At 43.3% G+C, this 8181-nt stretch overlaps 1 protein-coding gene across 2 annotated transcripts in view; it reads left to right on the plus strand.

Moving 5' to 3' along the window:
- The first annotated feature begins 2632 nt into the window (after nucleotides 1–2632).
- The window catches only part of LOC143297189 (limbic system-associated membrane protein-like), a 150176-nt gene continuing 144627 nt past the window's right edge, over nucleotides 2633–8181 (plus strand). Inside the window, exon 1 of one of the 2 annotated variants that reach the window (XM_076609392.1) lies at nucleotides 2633–3047. The gene's annotated coding sequence lies outside the window, so the exon portion shown is untranslated. The remainder of the gene's footprint in view (nucleotides 3048–8181) is intronic. The other variant, XM_076609391.1, reaches the window with a different exon arrangement.

The following is an 8181-nucleotide window of genomic DNA, read 5'->3' on the forward strand; positions in this document are numbered from 1 at the left end:
CACGCTAACATCACTGAAAGTGTAAAGATGCTAAAATGAACACACAGACACACACACGCGTGCGCGCGCGTGCGCAAACACACACACACACACAGAGATTTGCACACACAAACACATACACAGAGGTTTAAACACGCACGCACGCACACACACACACACACACAAGCACGCGCGTACACACACGCATGCGAACACGCAAGCACACACATAGACTTGCACATACAAACACACACACTCACACACACACACACACACACACAGAGGCTGTAACAGACACACACACACACACACACACACACACAAGCCGAAAACAACACCATGTTTTGAAACGCTGAAAACCGATGAGGCACAAAAGAGGAAGGTTGTAATCAAAACTCGCGTGGCCTTCATAACTTTTGCGTTAACATTCGACGTCATCGATTAGCGTCAAAAGATGGTTTATGTCATTTTTGTGCGTGATAATTCTGATGTCATCAGCCCCCCTCCCCCCCCCCCCCCCGCCCACCCCTGTTTTTTTTTCCGGACACTGGGTAAGAAGTGGGGGAGGGGGGGGGGGGCATGCGGGAGAGTGGAGGGGGACGGGGTGGGGGGTGGGGGGGGGGGGGGGGGGGTAACTAGAGAAGGGGTTTGAAAGGATGTCAGAACTTGAGTGACGATGATGTGTGTTTTTAGAGCCCTTGGCCTGTTAAGAATTAGGTTCCTCCATTGGTTTTTAGTTTATCTCCACCGTTGGAAAATAAAGATTCTCTCTCTCTGCCTCTGTCTGTCCGTCTATCTGTCTCTCTCCCCCTCTCTCTGCCTCTGTCTCTGTCTGTCTGTCTGTCTCTCCCCTCTCTGTCTGTCTCTCTCTGTGCGCCCCCCCCCCCTTCTCCCTCTATCTCACGTTTATGACAGTGTTGCTCATCAATGCCAGGCCTGTGCCTGAATGTTGATTGTAGGAAGTCTGAAATGCCCTACAGTTCGTTCACTGCCCCTCCTGGCCCCGCGAGAATTGTGTTGCAGTTATTCGCACACTGCGCAAACACGTTTATTGTTTTGCGAGAACAATGGTACTTATGAAGACGTCGTGACGACGACGATGATGATGATGATTGCTAGTTTACCACCACCACCATCATAATCATCGTTGTAGTATTTGTCGTTTATGTTGTTGTGATGAGCGATGATCGTGATGACTCAAATTTGGTCATGTATCGTTTTATACTCCGTTGACCAAAAAGGTGTTTTTGGAAGAGAGAGAGAGAGAGAGAGAGAGAGAGAGAGATGTTGATAGCATCAGGATTAGGATCATCGTCGTTGTCGTCGTCGTTATTATTATAATTACTGACGGTCAACGTCATCACCAAGATCCTACCACACAGACACACACACGCGCGCGCGTTGAAACTCACTTACATAACGCGCGCGCACACACACACACACAGACACGCACGCATGCATGCGTGCGCGGACTCGGATATACAGACAGACTCAGAGACACAGATAAGGTACTCGTATAACATTCATTTCTATGTCACCCCTTAGCGCTTTACCCACGTATTGATATGGGTCTTCATTTGGGTCATTCACCGTAAATATAAACTCCAAGCGAAACAACCATTCACACACACCTACACATACACAAAAATGCACAAAGAGAGAGACAGAGAGAGGGCAGGGCAATTTTTTATATTTTCGAAGATGATAGTATTAATACACCTTTTCATCAAGTCCCCGCCTTAAGAGTTTGTTCTACAAAGTAATGAACACAAACGATGAGTCTGCATGCAATTTGACCCCCCCCCCCACCCCCCCCTCCCCCCGCCACCCCACCCCCATCCTTCTGCCCCCCGTTCCCCCCCCCATGCACACACACCCTCTACACACACTTCTGGTACAGAAAGCATAACATACAAAAACGGTCCATGGAAGAGCAAATAATTATCAAGTATCAACCACCCTATATAGGGGTCTACTGTACACAGTATTGTACAATATGACAATCCCCACGCACACACACACACACACACACACACACACACACACACTGCACACACACACACACACACACACACACACTACTGTTGCAGAAAGCATGACACACAAAAACAATCTATTGGAAAGCAAAAACTATCAATATGAGATGAGCTTCGTAGGAGTGACAGACAGACAGACAGACAGATAGACTGACTAACACACACACACACACACACACACACACACACACACACACACACAGTGAGAGAGAGAAAGAGAGAGAGAGAGAGAGAGAGATGACGTTACGTTTCGTTGATCGGTTCTAGCATCTGCGTTTGTTTTATTTTCTCACCTTCAGACATAACATGTGTATTGGACACGTCTCATTGACACTGCTAATATCAACACACAAACAATCACACACACACACACACACACACACATCCAGCCCAAACTCCAACAAATCCCTCACTCACAAACCCCTCCCCACCCCCCCCCCCCTTCTCTCTGTTTTTTTGTGGTGGAAACCAGTCAGCTTTAGCTCCAACACACACACCTCTCCTCTTTAACACCCCAAACTCCGCATCGCTTGCACGCTTCCTCGCGCAGCGCACGTGCCAGTTTCACACGCATGCGCGTCACGTGAAACTGGCGCCGGTATTATTGTCATGGGGATGGCAAGTGAGTGTGTGAGACTGACTCCGAAACAGTTTAAAAAGAAGCTGACAGGAATCGTTGGTTGCTTTTCTTGAGAGATCTTCCTTGTGTTTCGGTCTTTCTTTCTCGGCGTGTTTTCTGCCACGAAACAATGTAAGACATGTTTTGAAGGAGACTTGAGCTTTTAGGGAAGTTGGTTTCTGCTGACGCAGAGAATGGAGCTGTCAACTTGACGAGTTTTTGAAGTGGAGGTTTGCGCTGAATTCATGTCAGTTCATCGATGTGAACTTGATGTTTTGGAAACATCAGAGCAGTGCGAAGTCTTCAATAGTTCTGTGTGGTATTTTTGACGTTTTGATGTAAGCCATTGGACAAGCGTCTCGTGTTGACAAACTGGCAACTTGACGACAGGCGAGGAGTGTCTTCGTTGTCAGGTGAGTCAGTTTCATCTTGTGGCAATATCCCCATTTCTTCCCTTGTACTTTTATTATAATAATAATAATAATAATAATAATAATAATGATAATATTTATATAGCGCTGAATCTTATGCAGAGACAAATCAAAGCGCTTTGCGCACCACGGTCATTCACACGCATACATAACTCTAAAACTGGAGAAACTGAACTGGACAAGAAAGAGGCAGGGAAGGGAGGCTATTTTGGGAAGAGGTGGGTTTTAAGGCCCAGACTTGAAAGAGTTGAGTGTGGAGACTTGACGAAGCGAAAGAGGAATTTCATTCCAATCGCAAGGTCCAGAGACAGAGAAAGAACGGGCGCGGCCAACAGTCGAGTGTTTGGATCTGGGTATGCGTAAACAGAGTGCCGGATCCGGAAGCCCATCGTAGTGAGCGAGATGGAGTTTATGAGACGGAAAAAGTTGTGAGCTTGTTAACAACATTGTAATATTTTCTCTACTTTTCTTCCCCTCCACTCTGACTGGACTTCTTAAAGTCAGTCAATCGAGAGGAGGAGAAATGTATAGTATATAATATTATACTGTTATTTAAACAAATTTACAACTTTTCCCGTCTTCGGAAAGAGACTGGATGCAAAGAACACGAGGGAAGAAATGCGGACATTTTCCATCTTGTTTTTCCTTAGTATTAGTAGATAATGGACACAAAGTTGTTGGCCACGGTGATTCAGTAAAGGTTTCTGCCCTGCTGTCGGCGTTTTGTTGAGTCCCAAAGCCAAAGTATGAAATTTGTAATATTAAGCGTGATATTGGTAGCGTAAGCAGCATTGTGTTGAAGGTGGGCATGTTGTACATGGAGAGAGTTGCCACACTCTGTTTAAACCGCCGTGAGCGTTTGATCACGCCCCGGCGTCCGTCGCACCGCGCACTACACACGTAGTCATGCTGGATTTCCTCTTCAACCCCCCACCCCCCCACCCCATTCCGCCCCGGCTCCCATTCCGCCCCACCCCCACCCCCTCCCTGGTGCCAGTTGCATTGCTTGGTTCCAACTTTTCGACAGTTACACAGTGACTAAATGCCTACGTTGACCGAACTACGCCATTGGTCAGTTCCATACATACACACAGTCAGTAGCGGGTTACGACTGGCTGTTGGCTGGACAGGTTCCTTACGTTGGAATCGAAGACTGAAGTCAGATTAGTAAACAGTAAACATGGAGAATATCAATAAATGAATCGGAGGAGGAGAAGAAGAAATGGCAGGATAACACTGTAAACCCCCCACCCCCCACTCTCCCACCCATTCTTTTTGAAAATAAAAGTAAGAAAAGTTGAGAGTAGCGTTCCCTTTCCCGAGAAAATAGTAGGAGGGGGCGTGAGAGAGAGAGAGAGAGAGAGAGGGGTGGGGGTGGGGAGAGGGAGTGAAAGTGAAGGAGAGTGAAAGATGAAGGGAGAGAGAGAGAATGGGGTGGGCAGGAGAGGGGTGGGTGGGACACACACACACACACACACACACACACACACACACACACACACAGAGGTTCTCTTCGTCTCTTCGTTAACCCTCTTCCTCTCTTTGCGTTTTTCGCCCTCTGTCTCACTTTGACTTACCCGCACGAACGCACACGATTTGGTAAAGAATTGTTGAGAGAGACTCGCGAGAGAGAGAGAGAGAGAGAGAGAGGAGCCTGAATTTGCCAGGGTAAATATTGTTTCGTCTGCTGGTCCTTTTTTTCTTTTTTTTTTCTTTTGTCACTTAAAAATGTGTTTGCTGCAGAGGGTATGCGAGAAACTGCTTTTGAGTGTGTTGTGAAGATGAAATTGGATGCCCTTGAAGACGTGATATTTTCTTTAGCACCGTTTTGTTCAGGAAGAAGACATTTTCTTTCCGTTAAAATAGCAGTGCTACTACTACTGCTGCTGCTATAGTTTCTTATTAGCATAGTCTTGTTCAACAGAATTTATTCATTCTGCTAAACGATGTTTGCAACTGCTGATGATATAACCGGCACTGTAATGATATTAACGTATTCCCCCCCCCCTGCCCCCCCCACCCCCCCAAACCGTTTCTCGCTGTGTGCTCGGATGAGAGAATTAAATTCACACTTACATCATGTTGGATAACGACAGTTAAAAAGCAACCAGACCTTCGTCCCCACCCCCATATAAAATAAGTAAAAATAAACAAAAACAAAAAACAACACCCCCCCCCCCCAACAAAAACAAACAAACAACAACAAAAAAAAAGCAGATATAAACAAAAGAAACAAATACCCCCCCCCCCCTCTTAAGCCCCTCCCAAGAACAAAGCAAAGCAAAACAGAAACACACACACACACACACACACACACACACACACACACACACTAACATACCCAATGAACGAGAGTATAGGTGTGAATGCCGTTGGTCGAATTCACCGCCACAGATAAGTGATGTTACCTTTTTTTGTTTGTTTGTTTGTTTGAATCATTGACGAATTGTCCAATCATTGCTCCGACATTCACCCCCAGTGGGGGGCGAGGGAGGGGGGTTGGGGGGTGGGGGGTGGGGGGGGGGGTCGTTCATGTATCAAATAGTGTCCCCATCTTCTGCAGAATCCATTTGTTTGTCATTTTATTTTCCGTTTTTTTGTTGTTTGTTTTTTCGGTCTTCCCTTCTGGTTTTTTCTTCTTCGGTCTTTCTGGTCCATTCAAGGCCATCACACCATCGATCGCCTCAAAGAAATAAAAGCAGAGAGCGGGAGCGGCCGTAAGTCTAACATGAAAGGTAGAGCACGATGCTTTGCAAATCAAACAAATATCGGCATCATTTCCAAACCAACATTGCGCAAATTTCTTCAAAACGGAACAGAGTCTCTGTGGGCTTTTCCAAATACAATAGACTGAGCAACACACTAGACGCCACGTTCTTGGCATCAGAGATCTTTTCCCATCCCTCTTGCGGCCAGTCAGTGGCAGCCTCTGTGCGTGTGTGTATGTGTGTGTTTGTGTGTATGTGTGAGTCGATGTTTTTGAGTGCGTTTGTGCATGCGTGAGAGTGTAAGTGTACACAAGTGTCAGGAGAGTTCTGTGCATGTGTGTGTGTGTGTGTGTGTGTGTGTGTGTGTGTGTGTGTGTGTTGTGTGTGTGTGTGTGTGAGGGGGAGGTGGGGGTGCAGGGAGGAGGTGAGATAGAGGATGAGGTATGTGAGTGTATGCATGCCTACACTGTGGGAGCATCAGGATATTTGAACGTATATACTATATATATATCTTTGTATATATGTGTGTGGGGTTGGGGGTGGGAGATATGGACGTGTGTGTGTGTGTGCTTGTACAAGTAAGTGTTCATCTGTGTGTGTGAGTGTGTGTGTGTGTGCGTGTGCGTGTTTGTGTGTGTGTGTGTGTGTGTGTGGGTGCGTGTGCCGTGGAAGCTGCGATACATAGACTAGAAACTTCGAGTGTGTGGAGGAGGGGGTAGAGGAGGTGCAGGGAAATTTGTGGTGTGTGTGTGTGTGTGTGTGTGTGTGTTGGAGCTCATGTACGTTTATATGTATTTGACTGTGCTTTCATATCTATGAAACTGCGTTTTTGGGGCATATCTGTTATGCATGTGTGGGTGTATGTGTGAATGTGTGTCTTCATGTTTTATATTTATTTGCTTATTTATCATCATTGTTGTCTTATTTATTTAATTATTTATTTATTTATTATTATTATTATTATTATTATTATTATTATTTTATCATTATTTTCATTACTACTATCTTTTTTTTTTTTTTTCCCATTCATAATTATTATTTATTTATTTATGTATGTACGCTTCTCTCTCTCTCTCTCTATATATATATATATATATATATATGTATTATATATATATATATATATATATATGTATATATATATATATATATATATATATATATATATACATACATACCTTTTTTTTTTTTTTTTTTCTTCTCAAGGCCTGACTAAGCGCGTTGGGTTACGCTGCTGGTCAGGCATCTGCTTGGCAGATGTGGTGTAGCGTATATGGATTTGTCCGAACGCAGTGACGCCTCCTTGAGCTACTGATACTGATACTGATACTCACTTATGAATATAATGTGTGTGTATATATATATATATGTACAGTGTGTGTGTGTGTGTGTGTGTGTGTGTGTGTGTGTGTGTGTGTGTGTGTGTGTGTGTGTGTGTGTGTGAAGTCTTGAATACGTATTTTGTTTGTATTCTTCATCTGTGTTTGATAGAGTATTCTTACTATTTTTTACTGTTATTTTTAGTTTTGAAATTTATTTATTTATGCACTTATTTATGTATTGATTAATTAATTTATTATTTAATTTGCGGCTGGGACACTGGAGTTATCCGATGGCTTTTTTTCTTTTTTTTTTCAAAATTTGGTGTTTTGCATGCCTATTTGATTTCTAATTATTATTGTGTTCGGGTTGATTATTTAAATCCATTTATACATTCATGAATATCTGCATATAATGCATAGCTGTGTTTGTGTTGAGGGTTAACCGATTCCAACTAGTGCTGAGAACTGGAAGGGAATGGTCAGTGTCAGTCATGTCCGAGGTTTCCGTGCGTGAACGTGGCAGCGTGTGTGCCCGAGGGGTCTTCTTCAAGTGTCTCGTTTTTCAAGGTCCGTGGGACCGATACTGACCCCATACATGGGCCTTGCACGATCATCTGGGCTATAGGCTTCAGTGATGATGATGATGATGATTATGATGATAATAATAGTAACACTGAGTAATAGTAATAATGATGATGATAATAGTAACAGAAAGTAATAGTAATGATGATGATGATAATGTAAAAGTAATAGTAATAATGATGATGATGATAATAATAGTAGTAGTAGTAGTAGTATGATAATATTAACTGTGATGATGATGACGATGGTGGTAATTAAAAAAAAAAGATTATGACGACAGTAATGATAATACTGAGTAATAGTATTAATGATGATGATAATGTAAATGTAATAGTAATAATGATGGTGATGATGATAATAATAATAATAATAATGATAATGATAATAATAGTAGTATGATATTAACTATGATGATGATGATGGTCGTAATTAAAGAATGATTTCGTCTAATATCACTTACAGTGAAAAGACATTAAACTAAAGAACGAACGGAAAAATGATTAT

This window comes from Babylonia areolata, chromosome 22 (genome assembly GCF_041734735.1).
Source record: "Babylonia areolata isolate BAREFJ2019XMU chromosome 22, ASM4173473v1, whole genome shotgun sequence".
NCBI classification, from domain to species: domain Eukaryota; kingdom Metazoa; phylum Mollusca; class Gastropoda; order Neogastropoda; family Buccinidae; genus Babylonia; species Babylonia areolata.